Below are 12516 nucleotides of genomic sequence, written 5' to 3' on the forward strand. Positions count from 1 at the left end.
GTCCCTCCCCCGGGCCTCTGGCTGCGGCCGATTTCTCAGCCGTCCAGGCGGCCGAAGCGAGGTCTGGCGGTGCTGGAGAAGGTGGGGAGGTGCTGTGTCCCCAGAGGTCACACTTCCCCACACGACGGCTGCTCCGCACAGAAATGTTTTCTGGTTTCAGAGGCCACCAAGCAAATGCGCCCTGGGGGTCGGCACAACAAACCCCCAGGTCAGATCTGCCCCCCGCCACGCCCCCCCTCCCCGCCCCCGCTTCCTCAGGCTCTTCCCCGGCCAAGAGTGCCGCCTCTTCCTGCTTAACACCCGCTTATCCACATGCTGCTCACCGCCCCCTTCCTGCACAGGGGCCCAGGTCAGGGGCGCCTTCCTGGGTCGAGCTTGTCCCCACCCCTCTCACACCTTGACCCACTGCCCAGACCAGGGCTCCCGGGGTTTGGGGAAACCTTGAGGGTCCCTGGTGATGTCAGCACAACTTGAAGACCCGTAGGATTTTGGCATTTGTTGACTGAGAGAAGGTATTGATGGTCAAAAAGGTGTTATAAATTCCTGATTCTTCTAAGGAATTTGGGGCTTTGTCAACTCTAAAGGCACCAACATATCGAAAAAATGTTCATTGTCCTTGTTCAACTTTTGGGCAAGGCTGGATTGCTCTCTGGATCCATACTCCCTTGTTATAATCCCCCGTCCTCAGCGCAGGTGTGGCTCGCCCCGGGTGGGATGACACCATTGGCCGTGAGGACACTGTCCCTGGCGCTCACGTGGCTGATAGAGGTCTTGTCTTCGCAGGGAGTTTGCAAGGCGTCTGTCTTGGGGGCCGGGGAGCGGGTGTCCTGTGTAGGGCGGGTGCCAGCTGCAGGCCTGCTGTCCTGATGACACCGCGGCAGGGCCAGGAGGAACCGTCATGGGAAACGCAGAGGTGGGTCATGAACAAGGTGTATCGTCCAAAGGTGGATCTTGTTGAGGAAAAGTAGGCAGGGCTGTGGCATGGTTAGAGCTCAGACTCCGGACCCGGGACACGGGGAGATGAGAACCAATTGTGGTAGAACATCCGGAATGAAAACAATGGAAACCCACCCTCTGTAAAGTGGGGGTGCAGAGGCTGGGGTGGGGGCAGGGTGTGTGTGTGTGGGGGGGGCAGAGAGCACCTAAAAAGAAAAGCGACACAGTGACCTGGAAAGGGAAAAAAAGAGAAGGTTTTTATTGGGGCAGAAACAGGTTAATTCAGACAACGCACAGTAACAACCCCCTTCGATGCCGGCGTGTGGGAGGAGTAGAAAGGGCGGAATTGTTGCACCTGGAGTGACTCCTGCTTAGACCTTCCCGCAGCCTGAGGGTCTGCCCTGGAGTCTCTCGGGGGTCGGCGGAGGTGCTGCTTCCAAATGATCCAGTCAGTCTGCTCCGCTGCGCTCTCCTAAGGAGCCCTGGGTGCGGGGCACTGCCATCTGCTCTCTCCCCTCCCTTTCTGCGAAGCGTGTCCTCTGATACGTGGTGACAAGCGAGAGGCTAATGGGTGGCGCGTGGATGGGTGCAAAGCTCGGCGGAGTCCTCACTCCTGTCCCTCCACGGCACCGACTGGCCGAGGGGGGAAGGCTTCTCCCCCGCCTCCCTGTTACAGGGAAACCTCCAGCCAGGATGGACAGATGCGCCCCAGGGTACAAAGCCCAGCAGCCCGGCCGGGACTTCGGGCCCACCTGCGGGCCTTTGCAATGTGGAGAATCATGTGCCGTGGGAGGCAATCGACTGAGCAAGCCGACGTGGAAAACGAGTTGCCTAATATCCTGCTCCAGGCAGGCTCTCGAGGAATGGGGGCTGTGAGTGGGAGAGAAATGGGTCTTTTCAGCCGGCACAGACCCAGGGAAGACCACAGTCGTGCCCCAAGGATGTATGGGCTCAGTCACACGTGCGCTACCCCGCCCTCCACCACCCCCCAATCTATGCCCGGAATTTTGGAGAGACTGTGTCACATCGGAATAAATGGAAATAAGATGAAGGATCCACATCCCAAGGGCTCTTCAGCTGTGGAAGGAGATGGTTTACGCCAGTGGTTCTCGACCTTGCTGTACATTAGAATCACCTGGGAATCTTTTTTAAATCCTGATTTCTGGGCCTCATCCTCCGGAAATTCTGTTTCTTTGTTATGGGGTGGGGCCACAACATTAGTAACAAAGAAACAGAATTTCCAGAGGATGAGGCCCAGAAATCAGGATTTTAAAAAGATTCCCCGGTGATTCTAATGTGCATCCAAGGCTGAGAACCACTGGTTTACGCAAATGGAAGGGTCGTGGCTACTTGCCCTCAGATCCAGGGAGGAATGAAGTGTTTGCTCTGAACGAAAGGGCCAAGGGATGGGCAGGAAGTGGGGTGCTTGGACCCAAGCCCCCACTTCTCCACTCACCTCTGCCAGGTGCCCATGCTCCCAGGGGGTCTTCTCAAGTCGGGTGTTTTAAGGAGAGGCGTGGCAGAGGGGGTGGTGGTGGGGCCTTGCTGGCCTGCTGGGGTGGCTCGAATAGTGTCCCCTCCGCCTCATTTATGTCCTCCCAGAACCTCAGAAACTGACCAGATTTGGAAATAGGGTCTGTGCAGATGCAATGACTTAAGTGAAGACAGGTGGTGCTGGAGTGGGGGGCGGGGTGGGCCTACATCCAGGGCCTGGGGCCTCATGGAAGGAGAAGAGACACAGGCCCAGGGAGGCCTTGTGAGGATGGAGACGCTGCCTCATGCCCACGCCACGGACGCCAGCAGCCGCCAGAACCCGGGGGATGGAGGAGGGGAGCAGGGACCCTCTCAGGAGCCGTTGGGAGCCCGGCCCTGTCTCCTTCACACCTGGATTTTGGCCTCTGGCTTCCAGAGCTGATATCCCCCCGTTGGTGGTTCTGTGAGGCAGCCCGGGAGGAGAAGCCCACAGAGGCCGGTGTTCCAGGGGCTCAGGTCTGGCAGCGTAAAGGAAGCGCCTTCCCGCCCGGTGGGAGCGGCGAGCGCAGGGCCCTTATCTCTCCTCCCTGGCTTCCGCTCAGGCCAGGCCGGGGTGTGCGAGGGAGGCGGGAGGCTTGGCACCGGCCCACGCTCCGAGCTGGACAGAAACCTTGTGTCCGTCTCAGTCGTTCTTTTCCTTTGAGAGTGGCGTGTGCTCCCGAGATAAGGGAAAGGAGGAAGTGGGGGTGAGGGGGGCGCAGCGCAGAGGAAAGTGACTGATCGCTCCCAGAAACGGTGACTCACCGGTGTGGGGGTGGGCGGCTCCTGCGGCCTCGGCCTCCGCAGAGAGGGCTGGAGTCCAGGTCACCGCTCTGCCTCCCCTTGCGTGACCGTGAACAGGACACGCAGGCCGCCACCTCAGGTATCTCCGTGAGAAGGGGGCCGGGACGCACAGAGGGGCACCGCAGGCAAGGCCCCAGCGGCAGTGAGCGCAGACGTGAGGACGCTGCCTCCTCCAGGGCCCGTGGACGGCAGGACCAGGCCTCACAGTGACCTGCGCTCTCCTTGGTGACGGGGCTGCTGTTGGGGAAAGTCCCGCAGCCAACAGCCCGCCTGCGGACGTAGCTGGCGAGTCCCTGAATCGGTCCTCTCTCTCCTGTGTCTTCAGTGCAGGAGGATTGGTGCCCCCGCACGCAGGCTGCTCCGAGGGACTCACACTGAATCACGCCTGCCGTGCCCAGGCTGCGGGGGCATGAAGGGGGAGGCCCATGCGTGTGCCCCTCCCAGCCACACGAGTCCTGCTGACCTTTCACCCTTGTTTCCAGGAAGGCTTCGAGGGTTTCTCTGGCTTAGAGCTTTTAGAAGATGACTCCTTCCTCTATAAGATATTACCTTCCGACAAGAAGGCCGAGACAGTGGAACGGTGGCATGTCCTCACAGTGCTGGCCTTTAGGACGACGGGGACCCCGAAGGCCAGTGCCCCAAATCCTGGTCCCACAGGCATGAGACCCCTGGGTGGGGTGCCGTAGTGCTCCCCTCCTTCTCGGTCCCCTTTCTCAGACGCTGGATGCTTACTGACCCTGTAATCGGCTCCCGTAAGGATGGCCCCTTCTCTGACGTGGAGATGCAGGGGAGGTAAGCTGCTCCAGGTCCCAGAACTCCTTAGCGATGAAGCTGGGACTGAATAAACAGAGGCACGAACCGTCGCCTACTGCATACACTCAGGGCTCTCTGTGCCCGAGTGCAGGGACTCCTTACAGCATCCCGGGAGACAGGCGTTACCCCACTTCACAGATGAGGAAACTGAGGCAGAGAGGGGAAAAGAATGAGTCAGCAGTGTAGTTCCAGAGCCTCAGTTCTTAGTGCAACACCCAACTGCCTCCCAAACCCGAATTCAAGCTGCCTGGGTGATGGCCATGGCAGAAACCCCCGGCACTGGGTACATGACTTGGCCTCCCCCAGACTCAGTGTGTCCTTCTGTAAAATGGGCATCCTGGCAGGCACCTCGCCTGCTGCTGTAAGACTCATTGCATGATACGTGAACAGTTATTCCCAAGAAGCCTTAGCTCTTCTTCCTCCTTCTGGACTGGAAGTGTCACCTCTGCATCCTTGCTGTCTGGCCCCCACTCCCTCTGCCCCAGAACTTGTTAATCAGGGGAAGGCTGCCTTAGACAGCATCTCAGGAAACCGCCACTCACCTTATCACCTGGGCTCAAACAGCACACGCGCCTTTCTCTGTGCTCAGCGTGTTGGTGAGCTTTACCCCTGCCCCGAGGCCGCTGTGGGTCAGCTGCGGAACATCAGAGCTGCGTGTCGTCACACACCTGGCCGGGCTGGTTTGGGTTGGGCCACCAGATGCTGTGTCCATCACCAGGCTCTCAGCTTCAGCAGGGAACCTCGGGGTCCTGGTCACTGGGTGGGGACCAAGAAGTCTCCTCCCTGGGAACACCCCCTTCTCTGCCCCAGTCTCCTTTTCAGAATCCTGGCACCCTGAGCCTGCATGGGCCTCCCCTTTTCCTGCGACCACAGACTCTGCCTGGTGGGGCTGGGCCAGCCCCTCTCTGGGTCTGGAGCTCTGCATGCCCCGCCTCTGGGGCGCTCATCCCGTGAGTGGGGTCAGTGGGAGGTGAAACCCCTTCCAGACAGCAGCCCAAGTTTCGGGTCTGCTGACCAAATGCTGTAATTACAGGCCAGAGAGCCATTCCTGTGGCCTGGTCTGGGCCACGGGCTCTCCCAGAAATGCTCTTCCTGGTTGGGGAATTTTGACCACCCCGAGACTTCGATTTCCTCTTGGCACCCCATTCCCACCTTTCTAGGCCCCGATCCATGTACATTGTGTGTCATTTACACATCACTGAACTCTAGGAGTCGTCACATGGATGCACATGCAGTGTGCATGCTGATGGACATGAAGACGATGTAGGCATCACCTGTCCACACACACACCTGTGTACACACAGACACCCGACGTACTATTGTATTAGCTCTGTTGCTGTGGTAACAGTTTATCACAAACTTAGTGCCTAAGACAACACAGGTTTATGGCCTTATAGTCCCAGCAGACGGAGGTCTGCACAGGCCTCCCTGGGATAACAGTGGGGTGTCGGCAGGCCTGCCTTCCTTTCCCGAGACCTGTTTCCTCGTGTTTTCCAGCTTCCGGTGTCCCCTCCCTCCATCTCCCATCCTTCTTCCCATTAAGTTCCTTCTGCGACCACAGCTGGGGAAGGGTCTCGGCTGAATCAGCTCTCCTCGAGGTCCGGCTCAGTGCCTAGAGACCCTCTTCCTAGAACAATTTGTAAGAAAGTCTTCAATCATTGGGTTCTAACTCTTAGCCAGGAGACACATATTAATGCTGTTCGCTGTCTGGAAATTTTTGGAACAACTCTCTGGTTGTTTAAATGGATTAAAACATGTTGAAAGTGGACATTATGGGGTGGGATGTTGATAGCGAGGGGGGCTGTGCACGTGAGGGCATGTGGGAACACCCATACGTACGTAACACTCAATTTGGCTCTAAAAATAAAGCCTGTTAAAAAAGAAAGGACATTTAGAAAGGAAATCTCTCACTACTTCACCAAAAACATAGCGATGGTATCACTAATTAAGTGGCAGTGTAAAACAGATCTTTGGACAAGTATGGCTTTCATAGACAAGGCTTTATCTTCAAAGCTAGATGACTATTTATTGTTCCGCTCTAAGTGGGAGATATGCATCTTTACTGATCGAATAAACTCTGCAATCACTGGCCCCAAATGACAGTTCATTCATCTGCTTGTGTATGTTTGTATGGCCACACGTGCACACACACGCACAGCGTGTACTACTGGCAGGATTGGGGACTCTCGCCTGCTTCAAGCCAACCAGCATTCATCCATCGATTGCATTTTCTTTCTTTCTTTTTTAAAAATCTTTATTGTTGAAAGTATTACATATGTCCCCTTTCCCCCCATTGACCCCTCCCAGCCCGTCCCCGCCCCCCCACCCCAAGCCTTCACCACTCTATTGTCTATGTCCACGGGTTATGCATATATGCATACAAGTTCATTGGTTGTTCTCTTCCCACCTGCCCACCCTCCCCTGCCTTCCCTCTGAGGTTTGACATCCTGTTCAATGTTTCTATGTGTCTGGATCTATTTTTATTCATCAGTTTATGTTGTTCATTAGATTCCACATATGAATGAGATCACGTGATACTTACCTTTATCTGACTGGTTTATTTCTATTGTATTTTCTTACTATGAAACTCATTCCCCATCTCCTTAACAACAAGAGTTTCTTTGTCTTTTAAAAAAAATATTGTTATTGATTTCAGAGAAAAAGGGAGAGGGACAGAGAGAAACATTAATGATGAGAGAGAGAATCATTGATCAGCTCCCCCTGCATGCCCCCTGCTGGGGATCGAGCCTGCAACCCGGGCATGTGCCCTTGGCTGGAATTGAATCGAGACCCTGTAGTCCCCAGGCTGATAGCTCTATCCACTGAGCCAAGCTGGCCAGGGCTCATCTGTGGTTTTTGTATGGCACCTGCGCTGACCAAGAGGATATCCCACCCGGTCTCCCCCTCCCTCACTTGGTGGTTCTCTTTCGCCGGCACTGCCACCTGGGGGTGTCATGTTTTATTTATCTTGTTCCTTTCTGTCCCACAGCCCTTCCCTCCATGTCAGCTCCAATGGGTGGGTTTCTGCCTGTTGTGTTCCCTGCTGAGGCCCATGACCAGATCGGCACTGGGTGCATCGAAGGCTCTCTGCTGTGTGAGCATCTGTTGAATGAAGGGTTTTCCAAATGCCTCCTTTCTCGCCATCTTTGCTGGTTTCCTCTTCTCTGCTCACCTTCAGCCCCAAGTGCTTAGAACTGCACTTGCTGGTCTTGGCCCCTCCAGACCCGCCCCTCCTCTCGCTCCTCACTGTGATGAGGAACCTCCCGGCCTCTTCCTCGGCCTCCATTCATTCATTCATTCAATCATCCAGTCACTTAACTAACACACATGGTTGGTGAAATAGAATGAAAGTGACTAGATGTCTGACACAGCACATGGGGGATACTCTGAACCCCCTTCTCTGAGCCAGTCTGGGCTGAAGCAGGGTGGCCAGGTGAGGTGTTCTGAACGGGACTCTTCATCACTTCCTGTGTGCCTGCTGAGGGGGAAGGGAGGTTGGTGTTTGAGTGACCTGGAGACTAAAGGGTTGCGTTGAGTCAGATGCACAGCGAGGTGTGTGTGTGTGTGTGTGTGTGTGTGTGTTAAGAGAAAGAGACACACACACAGACAAAGAGATGGAGAGAGAGAAACACAGAAGAGACATGGAGAAATACACTGAGAGCAGAGGCACACACACAGAGGAGAGAGCGAGCACAGTGCTCGTGAAGTTCAGTACATTTCCTTCCCCTCCACCTACAAGAGCTAATCCTGTCCGTTTCAGGACATGGGCGTTTGTGATCAGTAAGTCATCTGCAATTCTTTTCTGGAAGAAAAAAGGACCAGGGAGAGAATGCGAGTCCAAGATCTCTGTGTGTATCCAGTGCCCACCACGTTCCCTGGAGGCCTTTCAGGGATGCTCTGCTGCTCTGACCTACAGGATCCAGGCCGCAGGGCGGGGCCTGCTCTAGTGCTGACTGTTCCCCGAATGTCTACAGGTCATCACGAGAGGAGCAGGAGGGACCCAGGGTCAGGTGGGCCAGATGGAGTTGGGCAACAGGTTGCTGCCCAGTACAGGTGGGGGAGGAAATGTTGAGTGGGTTCAGGTGTCGATGGGTGTGAGGGCCACGCCTTCCTCCCATAGCATCCATGTGTGCAAGTGTGCACATGCGTCCGTGTGGTTGGTGAGTGTTTATGTGTGTGCATGCTTGTGCATATGTGTGTGTGTGTGTGAGAGAGAGAGAGAGAGAGAGAGAGAGAGAGAGAGAGAGAGAGCCTGAACTCACACACATGGTTGGTGAAATAGAATGAAAGGCTCCTCGGAGGCTGACAGGTCTGCCCAGACCCCAGGTGTGCCGTGTGTGGCTGGATCAGCGGACTTTTCCGGGCAGTCAGAGCCTGCAGCTGTCTGGACATGATTTGGGGACAAGTGGAGGCCAAGCTCTGAGGATTGGAATCAATGTCAAAGAGAAGGAATGTGTGTAAAGGCGGGCTGCCAGGGAGCTCTTGCTCACAAGAATGCCGTGTCTTACTTGTTAGAAACGTTGGGAAAGGAAACTGGAGAAGAAAACGTAGAATGGGCTGCATTTCAGAACGCGGATGTGAGTAATACACTGTGCAGCTCCTGGAGCTTCGATGAGGGGTCAGTATTATGTGAATGAGGTGCGCCAGGTCTAGCCCCGACTCCATTCATTCATTCATTCATTCATTCATTCAATCATCCAGTCACTTAACATACTTGTCAGGTGTCTATGGTTAATTGATTCACTGATTCAGTCATCAGAGAATTCTCATCCTCTCACTATACACACATATTGTGCTAATTTTGCTAGAATATTTAAACACTTTTGTGGAGTAATTTTATTCTAGAAAGATTTTTTTCTCACCTCTTCAGCGTCCTAGAACTCCAAATAATCTCCAGCATTTTTTGTCAGCATTTTTACATCCCCGGATTTTAAGAATCCTTAAAGCCAGCCACGGTGCTGTGTCCAAACACACCGCTGCCGATGTGAAGATGGAGAGGTGCCATCGCGGACACAGAGGCCTGTAGACTGGGTCCTCGCCTGGGCGGCGGCAGACTGTGACAGGAGGGAGCAGACATGGCTTCTTCAGACCCTGGGACCTGCCCCCTCCAGAGCAGTTGGGAGATGATCGTTTCCGCGTCTTCTCTTCGCCTTTTCCACCTTTGTGTTTGGAAGCGTCGTGCTGTCCTTGTCCACTTCCCAGTCCCATCGGCCTCTGGGCATGGCAGCCGGGGACACCAGCCAATGCGCGTTCATCTCCTGTCCAGGAGCCTCTGGAGTGAAGCACGCCGACCTTCAGCTGTGATGACCGCGGCCTTCCACTCACCTGGTCTTGATTTGTTTCCATGGGGCTTCCTCACCCCAGTCCCTCCAGGGCCCTGGAAGGCAAGTGTCCAGGAGGTATCAGATGATTCCATGAAGTCTGTCCCTTAGGTCGATGGGCACCCTTGGACCACGATCACTGATTGCTGAAAATGGGGCTTCGTGGGAAGTCCTATTAATTTGGTTTAATTTTTTAAAAAATATTTTCATTGGTTTCAGAGAGGAAGGGAGAGGGAGAGAGCTAGAAATTTCAATGATGAGAGAGACTCACTGAACACCTGCCTCCTGCACGCCTCCTACTGGGGATTGAGCCCGCAACCTGGGCATGTGCCTTTGACCGGAATCGAACCCAGGACCCTTCAGTCCTCAGGCTGATGCTCTATCCACTGAGCCAAACTAGCCAGGATTTGGTTTAGTTTTTCTTTTTGACGCTGTCAGCACGTGTGAAAGCCCCCTGACCTTGGGTCATGAGGATTTTCAACACTTGGGTCCTTGGTTGGGGTTCCACCTTGGGACCCATCCTCATTAAGCAGCTGGATGGAGTGAGGAGTGGGGGGTGGACAAAAGGGGTTCACCCAGAGGGGCTCCATCTGATGTCCCCCCTTTGGGGACCACCGTGAACCCCTCACCTCGGGGTGTCTGCTCCCCGTGCAGTGCTTGCTTCTGAAGAGCCTAGGAGCCTGCGGTCCCGCTTTCTCGTCTCTGAGAAGCAGCTGGGACAGCTCGTCGTCACCCCCTGCGCTGGGATCTCGTGGCTCCGGGCCCGAGGCCTCTACACACACTAATTGCGGCCCAGGGCTCCGCTGCACTTGATGTGCGTCGTCCGCGCTCTGGGTAATGTCCTCGGAGAAACCTCATAACAAACTACCATTTACACGGCCCCATTAATCTTCAAAGCATCGCGCCGACTCAGTCCGTCCCAATGACCCTCTTGTCCAGGTAATAATAAGCCTCTTTGGTCTCATATTCTCTCCCGTCTACATTTTTGTCGATGGAAGAAAAAACAAACACCCAGAAATGAAACGCTCCGAGCAGCCCCCTCCGTCGGCGTCGGGTCGGGTTTGGCTGGGCGGCGGTCCAGGCGGCGGTTGCGTCCCGGGCAGGCAGCCTGCACCTCCCCTCACAGCGCTCTGCAGGGGAGACGCTCAAAGCCACGTTTCATTCCCGGGGCCTTTGATGGACTCCGAACAAGCTGCTTTTCATTAAACACACACATGTGTGCACACACACTCACACACACACGCGCACACATGCATACTCTCAAGTTGGGGCCACTCTCTCAGGCTGGCGAGGGGTTCTGTGTGGTGGCTGGGCGTGGAGATGGAATTCCCCGAGCAGGCCTATTTCAGGGGGTCGGGGTTGGCTGGCTCTGGGGTTAAGTGTGTGTCCACTGGGCAGGGCACAAGGGGAGGCAGTGGCCTGGCTGGCCCGGCCCCGGGAAGGGTGCTGTGCTGCTGGGGTTTGGGGAACACACTGCACGTGCTCAGCACTGTTCTTCCCGTTTCCTCGGTGCACGTCCCATCAGGGGCTTGGGAGGAGTGTGACTCCGCTCTTTGTGGGGTGCAGCGGGCTCCCCTGCACGGAGCACTTGCCTGGCCCCTGGATTTCAGCCTGACTCCTCGGGCCGTCCTCCTCCGTCAGCATGGGGGTGGGGCTTGGCTGGGCAGGCCTCCTGCAAAGCCAACAGCTCCTGGTGGATCAGAAAGGCCCATGAACTAGGGTGTACGCTCTCCGGTGGGTTTGCATCCGACGATGGGGAAGACGGTAGGAAGAATGAGCAGAGCCTGGCCGGTGTGGCTCAGTTGGCTGGGCATCGACCCGTGCACCGAAAGGTCACTGGTTCCATTCTCGGTCAGGGTACATGCCCGGTTGCAGGCTCAATCCCCAGGAGGGGGCGTGCAGGAGGCAGCCAGTTGATGTGTCACTCTCACATCGATGTTTCTCTCTCCTTCTCCTTTCCTCTCTAAAAATCAATTAAAAAAATCTTTAAAAAAGAAAGAAGCTCTGTTAGGTGCAGCCGGATGCCACTGCTCCCTAGGAAATGCAAGGAGGGCAGGTGCGCGTGTTGGCAGAGAAAGGGTCTTAATCGTCAACCTCAGACGAACAGTGCATTCACCAGAAGGAGCAGGAGGCAGCCTGTGCATGTGGTTAACGAGGACTGCCCACGTACACGACTGCTCTGGGCTGAGTTGTGCCCCCGCCACCCCCAAGATACTTTGAAGCCCTGACCCATCAGAATGGGGTCTGTGCAAGTGTAACTAGTGAAGATGCATCACACTGAATTTGGGTGGGCCCTTAATCCAACTTGACTGGTGTCTTTACAAGAAGAGGAGGAGAGACACAGGCACGCAGGGATGACAGAGGCAAAGGAGAGGGCTGTGTCTGCAGGCCGTGAGCGCCAGGGGTTGCTGGGGACACCAAAAGCTGCGAGAGGGGGGGCCAGGTGTCCCTCACTGCCCTCAGGAGGAGCCAGCCCTGCTGGCCCTTGGTCTTGGACTTTTGGTCTCCAGACCTGCGAGACCAGAATTTCTGTTGTTTAAGTCACCTCAGTTCGTGTTCCTTCCTTAGAGCAGCCCCGGGACACTCACAGAGCGACCTCCGCTGACTGCAGACAAAGGACCCAGAGTTCTCAGCAAGCAATTCCAGGTTCTGAATTCAAGGAACAGGCGATTCCGACAGCCAGAGCGGTGGAATATGCGCAAGCAGGGTGCACGAAAGACCTTGTGTGCAGGTATGCACAGCCCCTGACACAGACAAGAGGGTGGTGAAGGCCTGGGGCGGGGTGGTGGGGGCAGGGGCAGGCTAGGGGGGTCAATGGGGAAAAAAGGGAGACATATACTAGTATAACTCTTTCAACAATAAAGATTTATATATGAAAAACAAACAGACATGCAACAACAATAAAACAAACAAAAGCAGGGCACACAGAGGAAGTTCACCAGGGTTAGGAAAGCCTGACCCAAAATAAGGTGAGGAACTGGCCAGACCTGGGGGAGCGAGTTGTCAGATATTGCTAACTCCCGTGTGTGTGTGTGTGATGGCCTGTGTCACCTTATCTATTTAGTGCACTCTCTATGTGCCTCCCCTGGTGGGGTCACACTCACACAATCTTTCCATGGTCATTATGAAG

The 12516-nt window shown here is 55.3% G+C and overlaps 1 long non-coding RNA gene across 1 annotated transcript; it reads right to left on the reverse strand.

Moving 5' to 3' along the window:
• Nucleotides 1-1206: 1206 nt before the first annotated feature.
• LOC118676945 lies at nucleotides 1207-4732 on the reverse strand. Its single transcript, XR_004974263.1, has 3 exons — nucleotides 4608-4732; nucleotides 3214-4212; nucleotides 1207-1806 (listed from the first exon to the last, which is right to left on the reverse strand). It is a non-coding gene; the product is annotated as an uncharacterized LOC118676945 (long non-coding RNA).
• Between the last annotated feature and the right edge of the window lie 7784 nt (nucleotides 4733-12516).

This window comes from Myotis myotis, unplaced genomic scaffold (genome assembly GCF_014108235.1).
Source record: "Myotis myotis isolate mMyoMyo1 unplaced genomic scaffold, mMyoMyo1.p scaffold_m19_p_2, whole genome shotgun sequence".
Lineage (NCBI taxonomy): Eukaryota > Metazoa > Chordata > Mammalia > Chiroptera > Vespertilionidae > Myotis > Myotis myotis.